Source organism: Balaenoptera physalus (genome assembly GCF_965194825.1).
Source record: "Balaenoptera physalus genome assembly, chromosome: 14".
NCBI classification, from domain to species: domain Eukaryota; kingdom Metazoa; phylum Chordata; class Mammalia; order Artiodactyla; family Balaenopteridae; genus Balaenoptera; species Balaenoptera physalus.
In genome coordinates, this window is record NC_138893.1 from 7,923,869 (window position 1) to 7,949,574 (window position 25,706).

A 25,706-nucleotide genomic window follows, 5' to 3' on the forward strand; every position below is an offset into this window, starting at 1 on the left:
AATTTGTGCAGTATTTCTCATCTAGAACTGGTGAGGCTGGGATTGGGCTAAAGTGAGTGTAATTCCAAGGTTTATCATGTAATACCCAAACCTTTCTATCTGCATGAGCTGGGCTATGGACTTGGATGAAACTGAAGTTAAAAAAAAAAGTCTTACTTCAAGTATAAATAAATTAGATAATAGACAAGCAAACATTTTGTTTACTGTATTCTCAGTAACACGGCAGGTGATGATATATAGAGTCAAAAGTTTAAGGGATGTCCCTGGTGGTCCGGTGGTTAAGACTTTGCCTTCCAGTGCAGGGGTTGTGGGTTCAGTCCCTGGTCAGGGAGCTAAGATCCCACATGCTTCGTGACCAGAAAAACCAAAAAGCATAAAACAGAAGCAATATAGTAACAAATTCAATAAAGACTTTAAAAATGGTCCACATCAAAAATTTAAAAATCTTTAAAAAAAAAGTTTAAGAGTTTATGGACTAGTTGGAAAATAAAACAACTATGTAAGGGACAATGGAGGCAATTTGAGCAACTAGTAGAAAACTGATTATTTTTGTGTCCTCCTCTTCTCCTTTACCTAATGTTTAAAGATTTACCTTAAAGTTCTCCTAATCCAGGATATCAGGATTCTTTTCTATGTGTTATAATTTTATGGTTTGTAAACACCCCATACCAATTCCTCTTCCCATGAAAGAAGTGTCTTGAGCATATTATGTTAGTGTTTTCAGTGATTTTCAAAAACAATAACAAAACACTCTTATTTTCAGGAACAAAGTTTTGAGAATTGTGGAATCAATCCTTTTAACTGCATTGTGATCTCGTTATTTCAATAGTATAAAAGCCGTCAGTATTTCAGACAGTGCTTCCTGTAATGAACTTTTACATGGCTTGGAGGGAGATCTTCATCATTAGAATGTAAAGTCAATGAGATCCATGATTTAGATTGGGGTAAGCATTAGGAATTTGAGAAATATGGGACTAAAAATATTGATTAGGCTTAAAGGCAAAAAGACATGGGCTGTGAAGGTGAAAATGGACAGCATGAAAGTTAAATTCAATGAAGCCAACCTTTAGGACAGGTTTGAGCAAATGTAATTATATATCAGAGAAGATTAGCAGGATGTGTTCCTAGAATTCATGAGGGAATGATTAATTTAGAGTCTATGTCTTCCACCTCTTTATTTGGGAATATTACCATCTTTTACAAATCCTTGTTGAATATTTCCTTGCATAAAATATTTAATATTTATATTGTTTTAAAAGAAGGTATATCTATTTTTAAGTTAGAATTGTTATATAGACAAAATTCAAAACAAGGAACTGAAAAGGAAATTGATATAGTGCTCAACAAATCCATAGAAATTTGACTCCGCTTATTTTTAAATAACTTCTCTTTTATATTTGGCTGACTTTTACATGCTAGGTGCCAGACTTTCATCTTCTAGATAACCTTCTGGTCATTTCATACTTAATAAGCAATGCTGTTAGGGAACTTAAAAAAAAAATCATCATTATCCAGCAGATTAAATGAAATACAATAGATTAATTTGGACATCTGCAAAACAGAGATACTTTTCACCTATAGTGAGGTAGGGATTCATATAAACAAAGGTCTACATAGGCATAGTTGAAATTGCAGAGTCTGGGTAGTATACTGATTTAATAGAATGATTAAGCATAGCCAGTTCAATGTAAGGAAGCCCATTATATGTTCTTACCATCAACATATACTTGTGCTTGTCTTGATGAAGAACTTACAGATAAGAATAACCAAACAAAAAGAAAACCTTTCAAACTAGAAATATAAAAACTCACAGATGTGCTTGCAGAAAAAACATTTTTTTTTAAAAAAAGACTTTGCATAGGGGAACCACTGCCAAAGAACCAACAGATACTTCCCTTTGAATAACATGTTTTCCTATGAACCAAATGCGTTATTACTATCAAAAAGTTCCTGAGCAATACATCATTCTTTATGAAAATTATTTCAATGGACTTCCTTTAAAACAAAATTAAAGGCAGTTAGATTTTTTAAATTAAGTTTAAGCTTGTGGTATTATTATTTGGAATTAGTTTTAGTCAGTGATGCATTTAATTTAATCTAGAGCACCCACTGTGGAGATTTGCCATTCTTTTTGACTACGTAGCATCTGAATCACATTTTCTGCTTTGGGAATTCCCCACTTTATGAAGGGGGGAGCCTGCCTGCCACTGTAAAGTTTGAAGGAGCCAAGTACTTTCCCAGCACGCCTATATCATGTGACAAGCTTTGTCTATCACATGTTTTTCTCTCCAGAATTTGAATTTCTACAATGCAGCAGCTACTTCTTGATATCTTTCTTACCTGATGTCTGCATCTACTCAGATTCTTATGGATGGAAGTGACAGAAATTCTGGCAGCAGCTCACCTTAGTTGTGGGAGCTCTGTCCTCTGTGGCATCTCTGCCCAAAAGTGATGCAAGTGATATTTTCACAGGACAAACTCTACAGAATAAAACAGAGCTTATTCATTTATTTGTCTTTGGATACACGTCTATGAACTGCTGTTCTCAGTTTTCCTGGCTATTATGGAGCAATCGTGAGGAACTAAGAACCCTGGCTAATAATGAGCATCTTCAAGAAGCTTGCTTCTAATTAGTAATTGTAAAAGGATAGGCAAGGTTTAGATGGAGATACTTCTGCTTATACAACTAAAGAGCAGTTGACATTAAATTAAAAACGATACTACTCTTCATATCCCTCCCCTATCATTGCTAAAGCAAAAACTTCTTTTTTTTTTTAACAAGACTTTAAATAATTATTTGGTGTTAACTTTCTCTTGCATCACTGTTCATCACATTAATTTTCACCTTATTCCTCATTAACAAAAAATTGAAAAAAGAATTTAGCTCAGAGATTCCACTCTGAATTCTGAGGTTGGGGAGCTTATCAGAATATATATTTTAATAACCAATAGTGTATATTTATGTAGTTGAAGAGAGTATCACTGCAAATATTCAGTTATTTAATCCATATTAAGGAACTGTAATGTAAGAAGAAAAAATCTAGGTGATTACCTAGACTGAGACAAAAAAGTTAAGATGTTCAAGTACTTTGTATTATATAATATATTCTTCTGAATTATCAATTACTTCTGCATCAGTCGAGCCATATAAAATCAGCATGTTGTTTAGAAAATTAGAATAGGAAAGTAAATGTTTTTACACTAAGCACCATGGTACAGAAGATGATTTTCAATAATTTTTGAAAAAACAGCAGTTTTCTTTTGTCTTTTTGGATTACCTCCCTCACCATCTTCTAGAAGCTGTTTATAATGACCTTACAGATTTACTTTGCTTCACAAATCACCCATCCTTCAGCAAAACAGTCTGATAAGAGGAAAATTATTTATAATTCAGAAAATAGCAAATGTTTGATATTTAAAGGAAATGATAAATTGCATTATATATATATTTATGTTCTCAAGATCTAGGACCATATGTTTACTGTTTTCTTTAAGCATCATAGTAATTGAAAATAGTGTTTAGCATTGATATTATATATTTATGTAATTGAAATTGTGTCCGTCATTAAATTGTGCTTAAAGTGAGAGCAATTTAATTATATCTGTGTTACTCTAGAAAGGACAACACAGCTTTAAAAAAGGAGATAATGGGACTTCCCTGGCGGTCCTGTGGTTGGTACTCTGCCTTCCCACTGCAGGGGTCACGGGTTCGCTCCTTGGTTGGGGAACTAGGATCCTGCATGCTGCATGGCCAAATAAATTAATTAATTAATTTTTAAAAAGGAGATAGTATTCTACTTCTCTAATGGCAAAGGAACTTATTTAAGAGACAATACAAAATTAGGGAAAAATATGAAAAATAACTCCTTGAAGACATTAAAGAGTGAGTAAAAGGTAAGAACTGGAGGTAATGCCATCCTAGAAAGAAGAGAATCACTCTAGGTAAAATAAAACCTACATTTAATTGGCTGGCTCACTGAATGCACTTCCAAATTTGGGCCCACAGAGAGAGAACACTCACATAAAAATCAGACATCTTATTTGCCTGAGAAGTTAGAGTTTGGGGCTGCCTTAGAGCTTGGTTACTAAAAGGGAAAATCCTGGAAAGAAGAAAGTCCATGTGTGGTAAAGCAAAATCAGATTACAAATTTCACCACATTCTTAGATGACTACAAAATGCACATGAACAATCCAACCCCAAAGTACCGAAGTAAAGTAATAAGTAAGTAATAGGTAGAGAAAGTCTAGAATACTCTCTGTTTCTCTCAATTTTGGTTTCCAGTTCCCCCGTTGGTGTGCTGTCTCACCCTTTGAGGTAGCTGCTTTTATATAAGAACTGCCGACCTGAGCTCCCACACCCTAGACACCAGGCTTTGTCTTCTGTGTCCCAGGTTAGCGTTTGGATTATGGTTTGTACTCCACCTTTGGCAGGTAACCTCGGAACGTTAATGGGCTCTATGCCAATTTACCTTTCTGAATTCACACTTTTTTCTCCTTCCTTTCATCCTTCCTTCTTTCTTTCCTTCCCCCCTTCCTTTTTCTTTCTTTTACCTCTAAGAATATTTCCTATTTTTCTCCCTGCTAAATCATCCATGAAAAAAGTTAAATACATTTTTATACCCAATTATAGTTGCTCAATATGAGAAAGGCTTCTCTGAGTAGTACCTTGAGAAAGAGAAGCTCATTGCATAGTTTTAGCAAAGTATTAAGAAGTGCATTTTGTTGACTGGAGATCAAGTTTATTCTGCCGTATGATTCAATCAGAGGTTCCATGATTCAATAGTTAAGGTTTTGTTTTGTTTTGTTTTTTACTGTCTCAGAGAAATACTCATCAAAGGATTTTCACTGAAGACAATTGACTGACTGATCATGTTATTTAACTATTATATTAGAATAAGTCATCTCAGTTGTTTCCCATTTGTTCATAGAAAGCTTCACAAAGATCAATAAATCACTCACTGATTTTAACAGACTGTAACATTTTTACAATAGCACTGATATTTTCCACATGTGGAAACCTAAAGTAAATGCCTGGAAGTAAACTGTTTACACAACTCATGTAGAGGCAGCTGGTACCTTTGTCTGCAAATGCTGTTGAAATGTACTATACCTCTTGTACTAGGCCCATCTGCAGACACATCCACATATTATTTTTAAAGTGATTTTAAATTATATAGTTTGAAAGTGTGTTCATCATTGATTTTATAATGGAGCACTGTATATAAAATATATCTTCATTAAACATTTATTAAATGTCTGATCACTAATGCTTTCATAAACTTTGATGTAAAAAATGTTATCCTTCATTTAATAATCAATAATTTAAATGTGTCTTATGTCTTAGGAGTATATTAAAAAGCATTTTGATAGCATTATGCACTCATATTCAATGGAACCACATCTATAGCCCCAGGTTTCACCAGCTATTCTTTTATTGTGGTAACATTATCTGCCATGATGCTTTTATAATTCATCTGGAAGGAAATAGCAAACAAATATTCTTCTTTTATGCTTGTTGTAATAGTAGTAGTCAAAATTTTCATGCTTCATAAACAATTTTTGATGTTGAGTAACATATTCAAATGGATAAAAAAGGATTAAACAGAACTAAGGGGTATAAAGTTATAAATAAAAATGTCTGACCTGTATCATTCTCAATTCTATCCTCTTAAAATTAACCACTTTTAAAAGTTATTGTTTTAATCTCTTGGTGGAATTTATGTAGCATGCATATATGTCCATATCTTAATTTTGGATATTTGCTAACTGGAATAATAAGAAATTTAATAACAGGAATTTACTCATAGAAACTATTTCCATTTCTTCATTCACTGCTCTCAAATTTTATGTGTTCTGACATTATTTTTATTTATATGGTATATTTTAGAATTATTTCTTAATCGGTCAACTTTAGAAATTATATTTCAGTGTTTTCTTAAGCATGACAATGGAATGTATATGCCTGCAGTTTCCTTTCCCTCTGCAATGGCTTCTTCACTTACCAGCTGTTACAATATTATTTCAACAACATTGAACATGTTATTTATAACATTTATATTCTGATCAGTAACTGTAATTCAATCTTTGTTTTTCCTATAGGTTCATTCTAAGGGGAAAATGAGTGAATGGTATTTACACTATTATGTGATATAAACATTAATTTATGGATAAAATATGACATTAAAACAGCAGAAAAGGGGATTTAGCCAAAATCACCTAAATCTGTTACTCTAAGTGAATGACCAAGGGAAAAAATTTAAGTGCATTCTGTCTTGCATTCTTCAAATTGTTCAAAATTGTATCATAGTTTACTTTGATTTATAATTGAAACATTATTTGACATCGAATTAATTTTTCTGGATTTTTCAATTGCCTTTCTAACTTTCTTATTGACTTGGGAATTTATTACTTCATCTGATCACTAATAGTATCTAGTTTCTTCCTCATAACTTTTATTACACAAATTTATTTTTTTGCCTAGGCATCCCATGACCTGCTTTTTAAATTTCAATTGACTGCATGCATGGGGACCTTGCTACTCAGCTGTAACCCTAAGATTTATTTTTCTTCCACTTTGGGAAATCTATGGGCTCTTACATTTAGTATATCTATCACTTTACATTCCTTTACTATTTGAGGGAATATATCCCTGAGTATTTTTTGAGGAAAATTTGGAAAGGAAGTTAACTTCTGACTTTGTATATGGCAATGTCTATTTTGCCTGATTTGATTTGTTTTGCATTCATGTGTTCATAATTACATGCCCTGAGCAATCAATATATAGATCCTTTTGCATTCAGTTTTGTTACTGTGATGTTTGATTCTAATAAGATTCCAACATATTGTTAGTATCCTATTCTTAGTCTTTTGAAGCCTTTACTATCCTCTTGTTTTCATTACCTCTCACACTGAAGTTTTAATTCAGTAATCTTTTCCTGTGAATTCAGAATAGTCACCACTCTGTTTTGTAGTGGGTAAGTGAAATTTCCAGCTTGAAGTAGTATATGGTAAAATGACAATTGTGGAAGTCATTCTTTACTATTACCATAAATATACTTGCTTAGTCCTTCTTTGCACCAGAAGCCAAAAAGTGCTAAATAGTTATATTTGAAGAACTATGTATTCAGGTTGTCAGACTTCAGGGTTTTTAGTATAAGTGGAATCAGAGTTCATTCTTACTTCAATACATATTTTATGTAAGCATTTGAGTATGTTTTACACCAAATGTCTCGGTATAATTGATTAATGCTTTTTTAAAAAAATAAATTTATTTATTTATTTATGGCTGTGTTGGGCCTTCGTTGCTGTGCACGGGCTTTCTCTAGTTGGAGCGAGCAGGGGCTACTCTTCGTTGTGGTGCATGGACTTCTAATTGTGGTGACTTCTCTTGTTGTGGAGCACAGGCTCTAGGTGCGTGGGCTTCAGTAGTTGTGGCTCTCGGGCTCTAGAGCACAGGCTCAGTAGTTGTGGCACACGGGCTTAGTTGCTCCGCGGCATGTGGGATCTTCCCGGACCAGGGCTCAAACCCGTGTCCCCTACATTGGCAGGCAGATTCTTAACCACTGCACCACCAGGGAAGCCCTTGATTAATGCTTTTATATTCCTCGTTGAAATTTTTGGAAGTTACATCAGGAACTAGTCCATGTCTGTCCTAAACTTTATTATTCTGTATCTTCTTTATATTCTAAATTATCTTGTGTGTTTTTTCTGGCTTTAAGCTTATGCTTTAAATTTATGCTTTTAAGATGTTTGTGGAACAAAATAAACTACAAACCAAAAGTAGTGAATTATCAAACTGAAGACATGAAGAATTTTGATTAATTTATTTATGTCCATGTGTGACAAAGTGTTTTGAGAGCACAAAAATTCAAAATGCTTTTTCTAAATATTTGAGTGAAATTAATTTTCCAGGGAAAATATCCATATTCAATATTTATTCTCTGGTTTTCTGTACATGGATATAGTTCCAGGACCCTTCTTTTGAGAAGCAAGGAAGCGTATGAATCAGGGAGTGCATGACTCAAAAGCAATCCAGTTACCATGCACACCTTTTTCTGATATGGGGATCAGAGAGACATTTCTCTGGGGGATCGGTCACAGAAAAAGTGGTATGTAACATCAAAGCAACAACTAACTTAGGGATGTTTCTTTTACTATCCCTCACTGTATGATGATGGCATTTCACCAAAAGGCAATTCTGTAAATGCTGTTGTACTAGGAGGTGGTAAAATTATGTGGTCTAAGCTGCTAGTGCACTTATACTATAGAATAATTTATGGGTAGCTGTTAGAGCATTTAGAGATATGAGTCTACTGCTTACCATTCAGAAATTTTCCCATAAATATTGTGTTCTCTCAACTGTGCTTTTCATAAATATTGAGCAATAGCAGATTTGAGGTTATATTCCCTGACAAGTAATTGGATTGCAACCATTCCATATTGATGATTCAGTACAGAGCGGCATTCATTGACAGTCAGCTAACCTGGGAAAAGGATGAAAATGACTTGTGAAAGCCAAGGTACGAGAGGGGGAAACATGCCATGATAAAAAAAACAAACAAACAAAAAAACCTCCCTAATACTGTCCAGAGGTTGCCTAAGCAAATACAAAAGGGCAGGTATAAATTTCTTCCAAAAACAATTACAAAAGAAAGAGATCTATTTTCAGGATTTTAATGATTATACCAAGGTCACAATGAGCATAAAACATTTGCCCCTGTATAAAACATATTTCATAATTTTTGTGCTGACATACTGTTTGGGGGGATAAACAGACTCTTTCACAAAAAAAAAAAAATCTAAGATTTATAACTTCTTTAATGTATTAGAAAATACGGCTATACTGGATTCAAAATCTTTCATGACAGCATTTGGCTGGATCTGCGCACAGTATGTCGAACCTACATGGTACATGTTATTTCACCAGCCTTTAGAGATATTTGCTTTCATTGCCCCTATGAAAAACATGGCTGAGTGAATACAGACCAGGAAAACTTTGTAATATTTTATTTGATGTATAACATACATATAATAAATTGCACATATCATAAATCTACAGCCCAGTAATTTTTTACAAGGTAAACAAAGCCTTACAACCATATAAAATATTTTCAATACCCAGAGGCTACTCTAATGCTCATCACAGTTAACTTGTCTGCAAACGTAAACAATATTCTGAACACTAAAGTCATAAATAGTTATACTTGTTGGACTTTATATAAATTGGATTATAAAGCACATACTAAATATTATCATGCAGTAGACAAAGTATTACCTCATTCCTTTTCATTGATGTTTAGCATTTGCTTTAATGAGTATACTAAAATGTATTTATCCATTTTACTGTTGATATACACTTTAATTGATTCCCGGTTTTGTCTCTAAACAATGAAGCCACTATAAACATTAATGTAAATGTCTGTTGATGAGTTATGGCCTCATTTATGTTTGGTAGAGTCATAGAAGTGAATTTGTTGTTGTATATGTCAGGATTTATTTCTGAACTGTATTCTATTCCATTAGTCTAAATGTCTGTCTTGATGCCAGTACCACACTCTTTGGATTACTGTAGTTTTGTAGTAAGTTTTGAAATCAGTAAGTGTGAGTCCTCCAGCTCTGTTCTTCTTTTTCAGGATTGTTTAGGCCACTCAGGGTTCTGTAAGATTCCATATGAGTTTTATGATGAGTTTTCCTATATCTGCAAAAATATCATTGGGATTTTGATAGGGATTGAATTGAATCTATATATTGTTTTGGGTAGTATTGACATCTTAACAATATTAAGACTTCTAATCCCTGAACACTGGTTGTGTTTCTATTTATTTATGTCTTCTTCTATTTCTTTTAGCAAGGTTTGTAGTTTTCAATTGTGCAAATCATTTACCTTGTAAGTTAATTCCTTAGTATATTTTTTCTTGTTGATGAAATTGTAAATGGAATTGTTTTCTTAATTTACTTTTTGGTGTTCTCTCTCTTCAGTTTTTTGGAAAAGTTTGGGAAAGATTGATATTACTTCTTCTTGAAATGTTAGTAGAATTTACCATCAGGTCCAAGACTTATTTTGTTGGGAAGTTTTTGATTATTGATTCAATCACCTAACTAGTAATAGGTCTGTGCAGATTTTCTATTTCTTCACACATTCATATTGGTTGGTTTTGTGTTTTTAGGAGTTTGTCTATTTCATCTGGGTTTTCCAGTTTGTTGGATTACAATGCTCACAGTACTCTTTTATAATCCTTTTATTTCTGTAGAATCAGTAGCAAAATCCACAACTTGATTTCTGATTTTAGTAATTTGAATATTTTCTCCTTTTTTTTAGTCCATTTAGCTAAAGGTCTGTTACTTTTGTTGATTTTTTCAGAGAACCAACTTTTGGTTTTCTTGATTTTTCTCTATGATTTTTCGATTCTCTATTTTGTTTATACTTATGCTAATCTTTATTATTTCCTTCTTTCTAAGGACTTTGGGTATAGTTTGTTATTCTTTTTTAATTCTTTAAGCTACAAAGTTAGGTTGTTGATTTGAGGTTTTAGTTTTTTTTAATGTAATTGTTTAAACCTATAATTTCCCCCTTAGCACTGCTTACTCTCTGTCTGTAAGTTTTGGTATGTTATATTTTGATTTTCATTCATCTCTAAGTATTTTCTAATTTCCCTTGTGATTTCTTCATTGATTCATTTGTTATTTAAAAGTTTTTGTGTTGCTTAACTTATAAATCTGTGAAGTTTTGTTTTTCTTTTGTTATTGATTTTTTATTTCATCTTGTGGTTGGAGAAGATACTTCGAATAATATCTATCTTTTAAAATCTCTTGGGACTTAATTTGTGGCCTAACACATGGTACATACTAGAAAATGTTCCATGTGCACTTGAAAAGAATGTGTATTCTGTTGTTGTTTGAGTAGAGTGTTCTGTATATGTCTTTTAGAACTAGTTATTTATCATGCTACTCAAGTTCTCTATTTCCTCACTTACCTTCCATCAGGTTTTTCTATGTATTATTGTGAGTAGTCGACTGAAGTCTCCAACTATTATTGTAGAACCATGTATTTCTTCCTTTACTTCTGTCAAATTTGCTTTAATTATTTTAATGATATGTTATTATGTGCATAAAAGTTTATAATTGTTTAATCTTCTAGCTGTATTGAACTTGTATTATACAAAATGTCCTTCTTTGTGTCTTGTAATTTTTTTTTCATTTAAAGTCTCTTTTACCTGATATTGACATATCTATCCCTGCTTTCTTTTGGTTACTATTTACACATCATATCCTTTTCCATCCTTTTACTTTCAAACTATTTGTGTCTTTGGATCTAAAGTGAGACTCTTATAGACAGTATATAGATGGAACAATTTTTTAAAATATACTTTGTAAATCTCTGACTTTTGGAGTGTTTAATCTATTCATATTTAAGTTGATTGCTGATGAGGGACTTGTTGTGTACTCTTTGTTTTCCATGTCTTACAGCTTTTTTTCCCCCTCATTTCCTGCACTACTGCCTTCTTTTGTGTTCAGTTGATTTTTTTGGTAATAAAACATTTAAATTTCTTTCTAATTTACTTTTGTGTATACAGTAACTCCCTTACATACAAATGAGTTCCATTCCAAGGGCACATTTGTAAGTCCAATTTGTTCATAAGTCCAACAAAGTTAGCCTAGGTACCCAACTAACACAATTGGCTATATAGTACTGTACTGTATAGGTTTATAACACTTTTCACAGAAATAATAAAACAAACACAAAAAACAAACACAAAAAATAAGGGCAACATTTTTACTCTTGCAGTACAGTACCTTGAGAAGTACAGTAGTACCAGCTATATCACCGCTGCTTTTACGCTTGCTTCTGGACATCCTGGGCTTGAAATAAAGATACTGTACTACTGTACTCTGTACAGTATAGTACACAAAAGCACAACCACTTGTAGAGGATGCATGCGCATGACAGTGTGTGCCAGACACATGAACTAACTTATGTGATTGGACATGCGAACACACGTTCACAACTTTGAAAGTTTGCAACCTGAAGGTATGTAGGGGACTTACTGTATTATTTAGCTATTTTCTTTGTGGATACCATGGGGATTGGATTTAGTATCATAAAGTTATAACAGTCTAATTTGCATTTATACCAACTTAACTTCAATAACATATGAAAGCTCTGCTCCTTTAATAGCTCCATCCCCACCCCTTTCAGTTCTTGATGTCACAAAATTACATGTTTACAACTTGTTTCTCAAAAATATAAACTAATAATTTTAATGCATCCATCTCTTATATTGTGTAGAAAATAAAATGAGAAGTTACAAACCAAAGTTATGAAAATACTAACTTTTAGACTAGTATATCTTTTACTTTTTAATGTATTAGTCTCTCAATTCATGTAAAAAACAAAAAGTAGAGTTACACATCATTGTTACAATAATACTAGCTTTTATAATTTCCAATTTATTTACCTTTACTGAAATCTTTATTTCTTCATATGGCTTCAAGTTACTGTCTGGTGTCCTTTCATCCTGAAGGAGCTCCCTTAGCATTCTTGCAGGGCAGATCTAATGGTAGTGATCTCCCTCAGCTCTTGTTTACCTGGGAGTACCCTCACTTTTGAAGGACAGTTTTGCTGGATATAGGATTCATGGTTAATAGTTCTTTTTTTTTCTTTTAGCATTTTGAATATATATAATTCCACTTCCTGCTGGTCTACAAAGATTTTAATGAGAACCTATTGATAATCTTACTGATAATCTTACTGATTGTATGGGATAATTCACTTCTCTCTTGCTCCTTCCAAAATTCTTTTTGTCCTTGTCTTTCAGCAGTTTCATTACCATGTGTCATTGTGGGTCTCTTTGAGTTCATCCTACTTGGAGTTCATTAAGCTTCTTGGATGCTTATATTCACATCTTTCTTCAAATATGGGAAGATTTCAGCCATTATTTTTTAAAATATTCTGTTTTTTCTCTCTACATCCCACGCTGGGACTCCCACAACACATATGTTGGTCCACTTGATGGAGTCCTACAGGTCCCTTAGGCTCTATTCACTTTTGTTCAGTCTTTTTGTTTGCTGTTCCTCAGACCTGATAATTTTCATCATCTTGTCTTCAAGTTCACTGATTCCTTTTTCTGCCTGCTCAAATCTGACTTTGAATCCCTCTAGTGAATTTTTTTATATCAGTCATTGCACTTTTCAGTTCCAAATTTCTTTTTGGTTCATTATGTTTTCTGTCTCTTTATTGATATTTCTGTCTGTTCATACATCATTTTCTTGACTTTCTCCATGTTGTCCTTTAGTTCTTCAGATGTCTTTAAGGTAGTTGTTTTAACATCTTTGTCTAGAAGATTCATGGTCAGGTATTTTTCAGGGACAGTTTTTGTTGGTTTATTTTTTTTTTTCCTTTGAATGAACCATATTTTCCTGTTTCTTTGTATGCTTTGAATTTTTTTGTTTAAAACTGAATATCTGAATTGAATAATGTGGTAAATCTGGAAATCAGATTCACCCCTTTCCTCAGAGTTTGTTGTCGGGTATTTTGTTTGTTTGCTTGTTTGTCTTATTGTTGTAGACTGTCTTGGTGCTGAAGATTGGCCTTAAGTGTAAACTTAAGGTCTTCTCAGGTCTTTTCTGAGTCTGTGCTTTCCCATAGTCATGCACAGTGTCTGTCTAATTTCCTCTACTAATGCAGTCAACTTTAAATGTCTTGGTCTTTAATGTCTGGCTCCCAAAAGGGAAAAAGAGAAAAATGAAGATAGAAGAAATGTGCTGGCCCTTAAATCCCCTAGAAGTCACTTCAGCCAGAGGGGAAAGGGCTTGCAACAATGGGCGCAGGTGCAAAAACAATGGCTGTCCCCTCTTTGTCTGAATCTCGTGATCAGAAACAACAATCAGTCATCAGAGAGTCCTAGTATTTAAAGAACAGAGTCCTTTTTGCCCACCCTGGTTCCTACAAGGTGTGTGCAGGCTGCTCCAGGAACATGTACACATTTGCCTGGTGTAGGAATTAAATAGCTGCTACTGTGTTAAGTGTTAAAATTGACCAAATTTAACTGTGACTTACTGTCCAAGCCTTCCCCTGGAAACTTCAATAACATCCAGAGTTCTAAAATAGTTGCACCAGGCAGATTCTGTCAGTGCAATTGTTGTCTAGGTGGGAAGACAGATTTCTGATGCTTCCTACTCCATCTTCCTAGATTCCCTCAAATGATTTTTGTTTAATTTCTTTTTTTCTCCTCTCAGTTACTGAAAAAAATATGCTAAAATCTCCTATCTTAAGTTCACATTTATCTACTTCACTTTTTAGTGTTGTCAGTTTCACCCTTCTTTCCTAGGCAGATAGAATGAGGAACTGATTGCCTTAATTCAGTCATGTATTGACTAAACTGTGAGTAAGCTTGCATGCCTGTTAGGGCTCTGTTTACTTCTAAGTAATTCCCCTACTTGAGCTTAGTCAACTGAGAATGTCATCCAACTTGGAGACTGGGTATCCAGTAACACCAGTAATATCCAATAATACCCTATCAGCAGGGTGTTACCTGCTGGTTTCAGGTCCAACAAGTAAAGACCTTAGAAGTCATCATACATATCCCTAGAACAAGTAAAAGTTGAACAAATTAATTATCAATGATTTTTCTTGAAATTAACAGAGAATTAAAGTAGCAAAGTAAACTACCACCTAAAATTCTGGAGAGTCAGGCAAATACATAGAACATAGACAATATCATCTAATCTTGATCAGAAGCCACTGGAGCAATAAACAGTTAAGAACACTTACATGATCATTTTGACAAATTCCTGTTGACCTTGCATAAAGGAAACTCTCGTAGTCTTAGGAGGCCTCCACACTTCTGTGGGTTTTACCTCCAGGTAAAACATAATTTCTCACTGTGAAGAGCAGAGAGAAAAAATCCCCTACTGGCTCTGGCAGGAGGAGGGAAAAGTGGAGTGTAATCATGAAGAAAAGCCTACTCTCCATGGAGAAAACTTTACCAGAGCCTTGTCTCACATGGCGGAAAGGGCATTTACCCATCTCCAGTCCCCTTCAGGCTTCCTGATTCACACTTGTGAAGGTTATAACCTAGGGACATAGGACTTCAAAAGACTAAGACCCATATAGAAGATTATAGAATGCTTCACCTCCCACATACTTTAGCATCACAATCACAGATTTCTACCATAACAATACTGGATTACAGACAGAAGGAAGATTATGCCAGATGGAAATATTCATCTATACAAAGGATTGAAGAACATCAGAAATGATAACTACATACAAGATTTTTTTCTTTTCATTTAAATTGACTCTTTGTTTAAAAATAATAACCATGGAGTGTACAATGAATAACATATATAAAAAATAAAACAAAAGGCAATAATAGTACAAATATCTGGATGGGAGAAAAAAAGTACTATTTAGGAAAATATTTTTAATGACTGGTTTAAAGGCTTTCACTCTCAATTCCAACATCTGTGCCAATTCTGACTCTGTTAAACTGATTATTTTTTCTCTTTATTCTTGATCTTATTTTCCTTTTTTCTTGCAGGCCTGGTAATCTTTTGCTGGATACCAGATATTGTAAATTTTACCTTGTCAGTGTCCTGGATGTTTTGTATTTCTAAAAATATTGAGCTTTTTTCTGGGATATAGTTAAGTTACTTGGAAACAGCTTGATTCTGATATTGGTTTTATGATTTGTTAGGTGAAACTAAAGCAGTGTCAGTCTAAGGGTAACTATTCTTGCCTACTGAGGTAAGACTCTTCTGTACAATCGTCCCCAATGTCTTGTGCAGCAAGAAGTTTTCCAGTCTGGCTAACGGAAGCAGGCACTGTTCCTGGTCCTGTCTTAGGATCAGGCACTGTCACCTCTTATTCTTTCAGGTCATTCTTTCCCAAGACATTTACTAGCTAGATAAACTTTATTTCACCTACCTGGCTATTAGATTCTTAATCCTTACTCTTTGGATAATAATGTTAATGTTTTAGAATAGTTTTAATTAAATGATATAATACATAACAAGAAACTAACGTAAAACCTGCCACAGGGAAAACTAATAGATGGATATTTTTATTGTAACGTTAGCCTAAATCATGTGACAGCTGATTTTTACAACAACAAAAAAAGTACTATTAGGAGCCAAAAAGAAAAGGATTATTTGAAGGCTGAGAAAGTCACATAAAGTTTGTAGAACTGGAAAATATACTGAAGATAAAAGAAATAGTAAATCTAAAGGGTAACCCTAAAAGAAAAGTCCAGAGATGAAGAGAAGGGAAGCAGCCTAAACAAGAAGGGGTTTAGTGATTTGAAGGAGTATATATTACATAGATCTTGATTCCTGAAAACACCATCCTCACTTAAGCAATGACTATTTCTCTCTCATTATTCTGATTGGGGTTAGAGAAGTAATGAATGATGTTCTGCTATTTAAGCTATACACACACACACACACAAACACACATACACACAAAGCCTTGCTAATATTACACATATAATTCCACTGGCTGCTAAGGAAAAAAATGTCTAACTGAAAGCTGCTCCATAAGTAGTAAGATATAACTATGCTAATGGCTATGTGACAGGGCATAAATCTACGGCTAATACCTATTCAGAGATGTTTACCTAAGGTTTGCTCGCTCTGGCTACTGTTCCTTTTGCTTATCAACAAGAGGAAATATTTTCTCAGACAGTAGGGAAAATTCAGAGGCACAGTACAAATAAAACATCATAGGGATATAAACGTTTTGGTAGACAAGTGTTGTTGAGGATACGGAGAAAAGGAAGCCATTGTCCACTGTTAGTGGGAATATAAATTGGTGCAGCCACCATAGAAAACAGTATGGAGGTTCCTCAAAAAATTGAAAATAGAGCTACCTTATGATCCAGCAATTCCACTTATGGGTATTTATCTGAAGAAAACATTAATTTGAAAAGATATATGCACCTCTATGTTCATTATAGCATTATTTATAATAGCCAAGATATGGAAACAACCTAAGTGTCAATGGATGGACGAATGGATAAAGAAGTGACACACACACACACATATATATATGTGTGTATATATATATGTGTATATATACACACACACACACACACACACACACACACACACAAAATGGAACACTATTCAGCTCTAAAAAGACTGAAATCTTGCCATTTGTGACAACATGGATGAGCCTTGAGTGTTATGCTAAATGGAATAATCAGACTGAGAAGACAAATACCATATGATTCCATTCGTATGTCAAATCTAAAAAACAAATGAACAAATAAAACTTATAGATACAGAGAACAGATTGGTGGTTGCCAAAAAGGTGGGTGGTTGAGGGGTGGGCAAAATGGGTGAAGAGGATTAAGAGGTATAAATTTCCAGACAAAAAATAAATAAGTCATGTAAAGAAAGTGAGAAATAATTTTTTTCTGTAATGTTTTACAACAGTACTTTTGCCATTTTTATCAAAAAAGCAATTGATCATATTCCAATAGTGCCAGAAGACTAACATAATTATTCTGAATTCTTCATACTGTATAGAAAAAGGAACTGTGTTTTTTTTGTTTTTTTACTTTATTTTTGGCTGCATTGGGTCTTTGTTGCTGCGTGTGGGCTTTCTCTAGTTGTGGCGAATGGGGGCTACTCTTCGTTGTGTTGCGCAAGCTTCTCATTGCGGTGGCTTCTCTTGTTGCGGAGCACAGGCTCTAGGCGCACGGGCTTCAGTAGCTGTGGCACGTGGGCTCAGTAGTTGTGGCTCACGGGCTCTAGAGCTCAGGCTCAGTAGTTGTGGCACACGGGCTTAGTTGCTCTGAGGCATGTGGGATCTTCCTGGACCAGGGCTCGAACCCGTGTCCCCTGCATTGGCAGGCGGATTCTTAACCACTGCACCACCAGGGAAGTCCAGGACTGCGTTTTTTACACATTTTGGTGGATATGACAGACTTCATAGACTAAAAAGATGCAAAGTGCTCAGTGCTTATTTAGGGGATTTGTTAGGACAATGTTTATCTAAGTTATGAACTTTACCTTTGAAATGCTTGCTGCAAGAAAGTTTGCCTCCAGAGACCATACCTTAACTTTTTCTGCATATTGGCAAAGACAGCAGTAACACTTGCAATAAAATATGTAGGTCATTTTAAGGAGGGTTATATCTAGAGAGTGAGTGGAGAAATATGAAAGAGGTTATAGAATATTGATATAAACAACAATCTCAAATGTCTTGAAAGAGCAATTCTGTAAAATCAGAGCTGTCAAATTAAATGAATTGTTCAACAAATGAAAAACAGTTGCATATGAAACATGAACTAGCAAATAAATTTCACCAATACATTTGACAGTTTTAATAGAGCTATCAATTTACATTTGTGACATAATATTATACAAAGTAAATAAAACAGATATGACCATATATTTGATGTACAATATGAGAGAGAAAATTCTCTTTTCTATATAATTTCTCTGGGTATAATATTTATGTTTTCACGTTTATTCTGGCATCATCAGAGTATATAGGATATTTTATTCATCTGAGGTTTCAAATATGTTTCTAATACATTTTGATTTGCAGATAGGTATTGATGGTTGGCATTTTTATAAGCAAGTCCCATTCATCTTTGCAAAGTATATCATTCTACTTTAAGAACTTTCTCAAGCACGTTTTTCCTTAGGATGGCAGAATGATAAAACTGAGTCAAAACTGACGTGTTAGGAGAGTGGCCTAAAACTTTTAATATACAAAATTAAATTAAAAGTCATAATTTGATTTGGCCCAACCCTAAAAATAAATTTATATATAACCCCAGTTTCTCCTCTCATAATACATATATTTTGCTTTTTCGTAAGTGTACCTGCTCTTTCTGAACAACTTTAAACTATGTAGAATCATACCATCAAATCCTGCACTTAGAAATTTTGTTACCAATTATTCACTAAATGGATATTTAATTAAATATGCTATTTTTCAATGAGATTACAGTTTGGCTCCTATTAAATGCAAAACCCTATAGTAAAAGAACGTGGAAAGCTAGTAAAGACACAGAAGGCAATGATAGGAGTATCATTACTTTGTAAAGACAAATCGAATTGTCAGAACTTTTTTGGTTTTTTATAATTTCTAACGACTAGTCCTAGTTCCCTGTGTTAGAGCCATGTGTTAGTCAAAAAAATTTCAGGTTATCCTCTATATCAGCGGTCCCCAACATTTTTGGCATCAGGGACTGATTTCGTGGAAGACAATTTTTCCACAGATGGGGGATGGGGGATGGTTTCGGGATGATTGAAGTGCATTACTTTTATTGTGCACTTTATTTCTATTAGTATTACATTGTAATATATAATGAAATAACTATACAACTCATCATAATGCTGACAGGAGGTGGAGCTCAGGCAGTAATGCGAGCGATGGGGAGTGGCTGTAAATGCAGATGAAGCTTCACTCACTCACCCGCCACTCACCTCCTGCCGTGTGGCCCGGTTCCTAACAGGCCACAGACCAGTATCGGTCCGTGGCCCAGGGGTTGGGGACCCCTGCTCTATATGATATCAAACAAAAAAAAACCCTGCCTTTACTAAAATAAGTTGACTTGTGTCAACAAGAGACAATTAGCTAAAGATCCCAAATGACAAAGAAATACAGAAGCAAAATTACAAGGTAAGGTGAGGGATAACAATCAGTGCTTTCAATCTAACTTTGATAGCTCACTCTATAACTTCCTTCGTGCATTTCTACCACCTTTTCTCATTGCCTATGCTAATGGTACAAACAATAGGGGAAACATATTTCCTATCTTTGCTACTTTTGGCTTCTGTGATTCCTTCTTGATTTCTGACTGATCCAAGAGTGCAGCTACATCTCCCAAAAGACCTTTCAATCCTGATGTTTTAAATATTTCTGATCATTAATAAACTTCTAAATCCCATCCTTCACACACAGACACGCACACACAAAACTGGGCCTTGCAAAGAAACTGTGGACTTGCTGGGTTAGGATACTGTTTGGTTTGGCACCTCACTGGGATTAACTTTGTATAGGAAATACCTAATTTCTGCAAGAGAGAAATCAAAGGGAGGCAAAACAAAGCAAAGCTATTAACCTGGAGCCAACTTTCCAGCTTAATAAGTGGTGTTATATACTTTTAGTTCAATCTAATAGTAAAGGTCTAAATACATAAATACATACACATGTGTATATATACGTGCATGTACACATATATACATACTTTAATAAAAGGAATTTAGGTTTTCTACCCTTTATCTCCCTGATTGAGAATGTGAGCTATCCCTCATAGCCTAAAGCAGAGTGGGAATAAATCAGTCACCAGACCATAAACTTAATCTCTTGGCAGCCAAACAGGAGCTAAGGGAATGAAGTGCGTCCTTGCATAGAAATGTCTTCAAATGAGCAATGGACCAAAGCAATTCACACAGAGTGAATATAAATTTTCTTTTCCATTAGCATGAGAAGCTGTTTTTCCCACCACCCATACAAACCACAAATCTCGATTGATGTCTCACAATTGCCCATATGACATATAATCCAGTTTTCTTACTACTGGGCAATTTGTCTAAAGACCTACATAGTAATAGTCATAAATTTCAGAACTCATTGTGGATTTTAAATTTAGCTTTGATATAAACTGCATAACATTAGAAGACCAACCTTCTTCTCTATTTCTCCTCTACTCTGAATACTAGACTTCTATTGATAAAATATGCATAGGTTAACCTTTTGTCAGGTAAGTCAGCTTTGTTTGACTCATTGATTTACTTGACTAAATCATAGCTACCCTTTGCACATGTTGGTAGATGAATTCCTTCTATGATTCAATAGTTTGTTTGTTGAGCCTAAGTGCAAAAATGTATTTGTATCCCCTCAAAATCTCATGGTCATATTTAGCCCTTTCCTGTAAATTACTGGGATTTTTAAAAAATGAAGTATAGTCTAAATAAATAGAAAATTAAAAAAAAACACCAAATACAGGAGAGGCAGCAACTCAAAAGAGAAGAAAGTCATCAATATAGGTAGTAACTGAGATATTTTTTAGGAATAAGGAAAGGACATATTCTTCATTAAATGAATAAAATAGTTGACTACTCATTGAGAAAGAAATACAGCAATAGTCTTAGCTCAAAATGTACCATATACATTTCAGAAAGATTAAATGTGTAAACACTAGGAAAATTTAAAAGCTCATTTTTATAATCTTACAATAGTGAAATAATTAACTTTTTGAGCCTTTGTGAGTACTTACTTATGAGTTACTGAGAGAACGCTTGGCGTGGGGCTCGGGCGCCGTGAGGACATGTCTCAATCTTATCTGGCCTTAATTTCCTCCTCTGTAAAGTGAGGTGTAGACTAATAATCCACAGGCCCCCTTCCAGGAGAGCACCTGGCATAATTTATATAGACTTTTCTAACCTGGCCTGGCAAGTCTCACGGTCATTCCACTACATTCTAAATATTTGTTCAAGGGAAATTAGTAATGCTAGACCATATTAAAGAGGACTGGATTAGATACCACCTCTGTCCAGTTTTTAATTGGATTGTTTAGGGGTTTTTTTGTTTTGTTTTGTTTTGTTTTGTTTGCTGTTGAACTGTATGAATTCTTTATATATTTCGGATATTAACCCCTTACCAGATATAGGATTTGCAAATATTTTTCACACTCAGTAGGTTATTTTTAAATTTTTTGGTGATCTCCTTTGCTCTACACAAACTTTGTAGTTTGATGTAGCCCTACTTGTTTATTTTTGCTTTTGTTGCCTTTGCTTTTGGAGTCAGATCCAAAAAATCATTGACAAGACCTATGTCAAGGAGCTCACTGCCTAGCCTTTCTTCTAGGCATTTTATGTTTTAAATATATTCAAGTATTTAATCCATTTTGAGTTAATTTTTTTATATGGTATAAGATAGTAGGTCTAGTTTCAATCTTTTGCATGTGTATATGGCGTATGTATAGTTTCTGGGGGAAAGAGTTTATAATACCCAACAGATTCTCAAATTTTTATTGCAAGAAGAGATAAATAGTCACAGCTTTAGAATTTTGAGGACATTTTGAAGTTCTGAATTGTATGGTATAACTACAGGCTGTGACATTGGAAGAGTAAGGTGGCAACACATTTTGCACAAATCTATGGCTTAATTTGTGGCACTTGGAGGCTGTTCTCTTAGTCAAAATCAGCAAAACCAAATGTCGCTTCTATTATGCTTAATTTTATGTGTCATTTTGACTGGCTAAGGGATACCCTGATGGCTAGTAAAACATTTCTGCTGTGTCTATGAGGGTATTTCTGGAAAAGATTAACATTTGAATCAGTAGACTAAGTAAAGAAGATTGCCCTCACCCATGCTTGTGGGCATCATCCAAACTGTTGAGAGTCCAAATAGAGCAAAAAGGTGAGGAAGTACGAATTTTCTTTTTGGCATGAGCTGGGATATCTATCTCTTGTCTTGGATATTGGTGCTCCTTGTTTTTGAACCTTTAGACCCAGACCAGGACTTACATCATTGGCTCCCAGATTCTCAAGTCTTTGGACTCAAATTTATACCATTGGCTTCATTGGTTCTCAGCCTTCAGACTTGGACTAAATTATACCATTGGCTTTCCAGGTTCTCTTGCTTCCAAACAGCAGATTGTGTATACTGCTGCTTTTGGATGACAATTTTATATCTGTTAAGTTTACCTGGTCTAATGTATAATTTAATAATTTCCTTATTGATTTTCTGTCTGATGTGTCCATTGATGTAACTGGGGTGTTAAAGTCCCCTACAATTATCATTATCTCCATTTATGTTTGTTTACATTTTCTTTATGTGTTGAGGTGGTCCTGTGGTGGGTGCATATATATTTACAACTGTTATGTCTTCTTTTTGGATTGATCTCTCTATCATTATGTATTGTCCTTCTTTGTCTCTTCTTAGAGTCATTGTTTTAAAGTATATTTTATTTGATACAAGTATTGTTACCCAGCTTTCTTTTTGTTTCCATATGCATGGAATACTTTTTCCACCCCCTCACCTGAAGTGAGTTTCTTGTAGGCAGCATATATAAGGGTCCTGTTTTTGTATTCATTCAGCCACTCTATTTCTTTTGATTGGAGCATGTAGTCCATTTACATTTAAAGTAATTATTGATAGATATGTACTTATTGCCATTTTGTATTTTGTTTTCTGGTTGTTTTTGCAGTTCTTTTTTTTTCCTTTTTTCTTCTTTTGCTCCCTTCCCTTGTGATTTGATGACTATCTTTAGTGTTATGTTTGGATTCCTTTCTCTTTTGTGTGTGTGTGTATCTATATAGATTTTTGATTTTTGGTTACTATGAGGTAGGTTTATATATAGCATTCTATATACGTACATGATTATTTTAAGTTGATGACTTCTTAAGTTCAAACACATTTTAAAAACCCTGTGTTTTTATTCCCCCATCCACACTTTTAATGTTTTTGAGATCATACTTTACATCTTTCTGTTTGTGTATTCCTTAACTACTTATTGTAGATATAGATGGTTTTACTACTTTTGTCAGTTAATCATTCTATTGATACTAGCTTTATAAGTGGTTGATGCACTACCTTTACTTTATATTTGCCTTTACCAATGAGATTATTTTTCTTTCATAATTATCATATTTCTAATTGTGGTCCTTTCTTTCCCCCTTAAAGAAGTCCCTTTAATACTTCTTGTAAAGCTGGTTCATTGGTACTGAACTCTTTTAGCCTTTGCTTGTCTGTAAAACTCTTTATCTCTCCTTCAAATCTGAATGATAACCTTGCCAGATAGAATTTTATTGGTTTTTGGTTCATTTCTTTCATTACTTTAGAGATATCATGCCACTCCCTTCTGGCCTATAGAGTTTCTGCTGAAGAGTCAGCTGATAGCCTCATATGTAGCTAGGTACCTTTCCCTTACTGCTTTTAATATTCTCTCTTTATCTTTAATTTTTGCCATTTTAATTACAACGTGTCTTGGTTTGAGCCACTTTGGGTTGATCTTGTTTGGGACTCTTTGTGCTTTCCGGACTTGGATGTCTGTTTCCTTTCCCAGCTTAAGGACGTTTTCAGCTCTTATGTCTTGAAATATGTTATCTGCCCCTTCCCCTCTCTCCTTTCATTTGGATCCCTATAGTGCAAAGGTTAGTACATTTGATGGTGTCCCATAAGTCTCTTAAACTGTCCTCATTTTTTTAAATTCTTTTTTCTGTTCAGGTCGAGTGATTTCCATGACTTTGTCTTCCAGTTTTCTGATCCCATTCCTCTGTATCATCTAATCTACTTTTGATTTCTTCTGGTGTGTTTTTTATATCAGTTATTGTGTTCTGTAACTGATTCTTTTTTGTATTTTCTAACTCTTTGTTAAACTTCTCACTGTGTTCATACATTCTTATCTTGAGTTTGTTGAGCATCTTTATGATCATTACCTTGAACTCTTTATTGGGTAGATTGCTTATCTCCATTTTGCTTAGCTCTCCTGGGTTCTTATCTTGTTCCTTCATTTAAAAAATATTTCTTTGTCACCTCATTTTGCCTGATTCTCTGTTTTTATTTCTATGTATTAGGTAAGTCAGTTACATTTCCTGACCTTGGAGAAGTGGCCTTATGTAGGAGATGACCTATGGGGTCCAGCCAGCCGCACACTCCCCTCTGTTCACCAGATCTATATGCTTTAGGGGTGCCCCCTATGTGGGCTGTGTGGGCCCTTCTTTTATGGTGGGGCATGACTACTCTGGGTGTGCTGGTAGGCATGGCTGGCCCCAGGACAGGTTGGTTGCCAAGTTCCGCCTAGTGCCGAGGCTGCCAGTGGCTGGGGCCAGGTTCTGACATGGCTGGCTGCCTCAGCAGGGGAGTCCCAGCCTTGGAGCCAACAACATTATCTGTGTTTTATTTTATGGTCACATATTTTAAATGGAATACATCTTACTTTAAGGAATAGACTTTACACTTTTATCTGCTTCTAGCCCTAGGATAGTTCATACACATAGTACATTTTCAGTAAATAGCTGTTTGGTTGCTTAATTGATATCTTATCAAAAGTTGTAGTTTTTCTCATTAATCCTGATGAGCTTTCAAATTGATATTGATGAGCAACAATACATCAGATTATTTAATTTTTTTGTCCTACCAAAAAAGATCAATCAACTTGGAAAATTGAAGATTCAATTGTTCAAACATGAAATTATGAAATATTTCAAGAAGTGTTTGGAAATAGTTCAAAATTGAAAGGAACATTGTTAATATATTACTGGCCTCAAATCACTGAATAGTTTCAATGCTATTATCTCCAGATTTGACCTAAAAGTTCCAATTTTATCTTGGTGCTTAATTGATTGTTTGAATATTCAGATTACTAGCATAAACATATTTCAGAATCATTTGAACTTCAGATTACCAGCATAAACAAATTGCTTCTAGAGTGATATCATTAAAGTAATAATGCAAACGTGACTACTATCTGGTTAGCTCTACTTTTGTGACTGAAGGTGGTAATTAGTCATCAACGGGTATGGGACTTAAAAGGACTCATGGCCAGGTGGTGTCTATCTCAGTAATTATTTTAAATCACTATTCTGTCTGCCACTAATTTTTCTTCTCTTACTCTCCTAATGTTATTCCTTTTCCTGTCATCTTAGATACCAGCCACAGCAGAAGAAATGAATTATAAGTGCACAATTCCTTTTGAAATAGAATAATGTTGTATCTAAATCAACTTGAGCTCTATTTCTGA

General features: G+C 34.4%; 1 long non-coding RNA gene across 1 annotated transcript in view; it reads left to right on the plus strand.

Annotated features, from left to right (window-relative positions):
- Nucleotides 1-25,706, plus strand: part of LOC309643161 — a 468,256-nt gene that overhangs the window by 436,902 nt on the left and 5,648 nt on the right. The gene's annotated exons all lie outside the window — the stretch shown is intronic.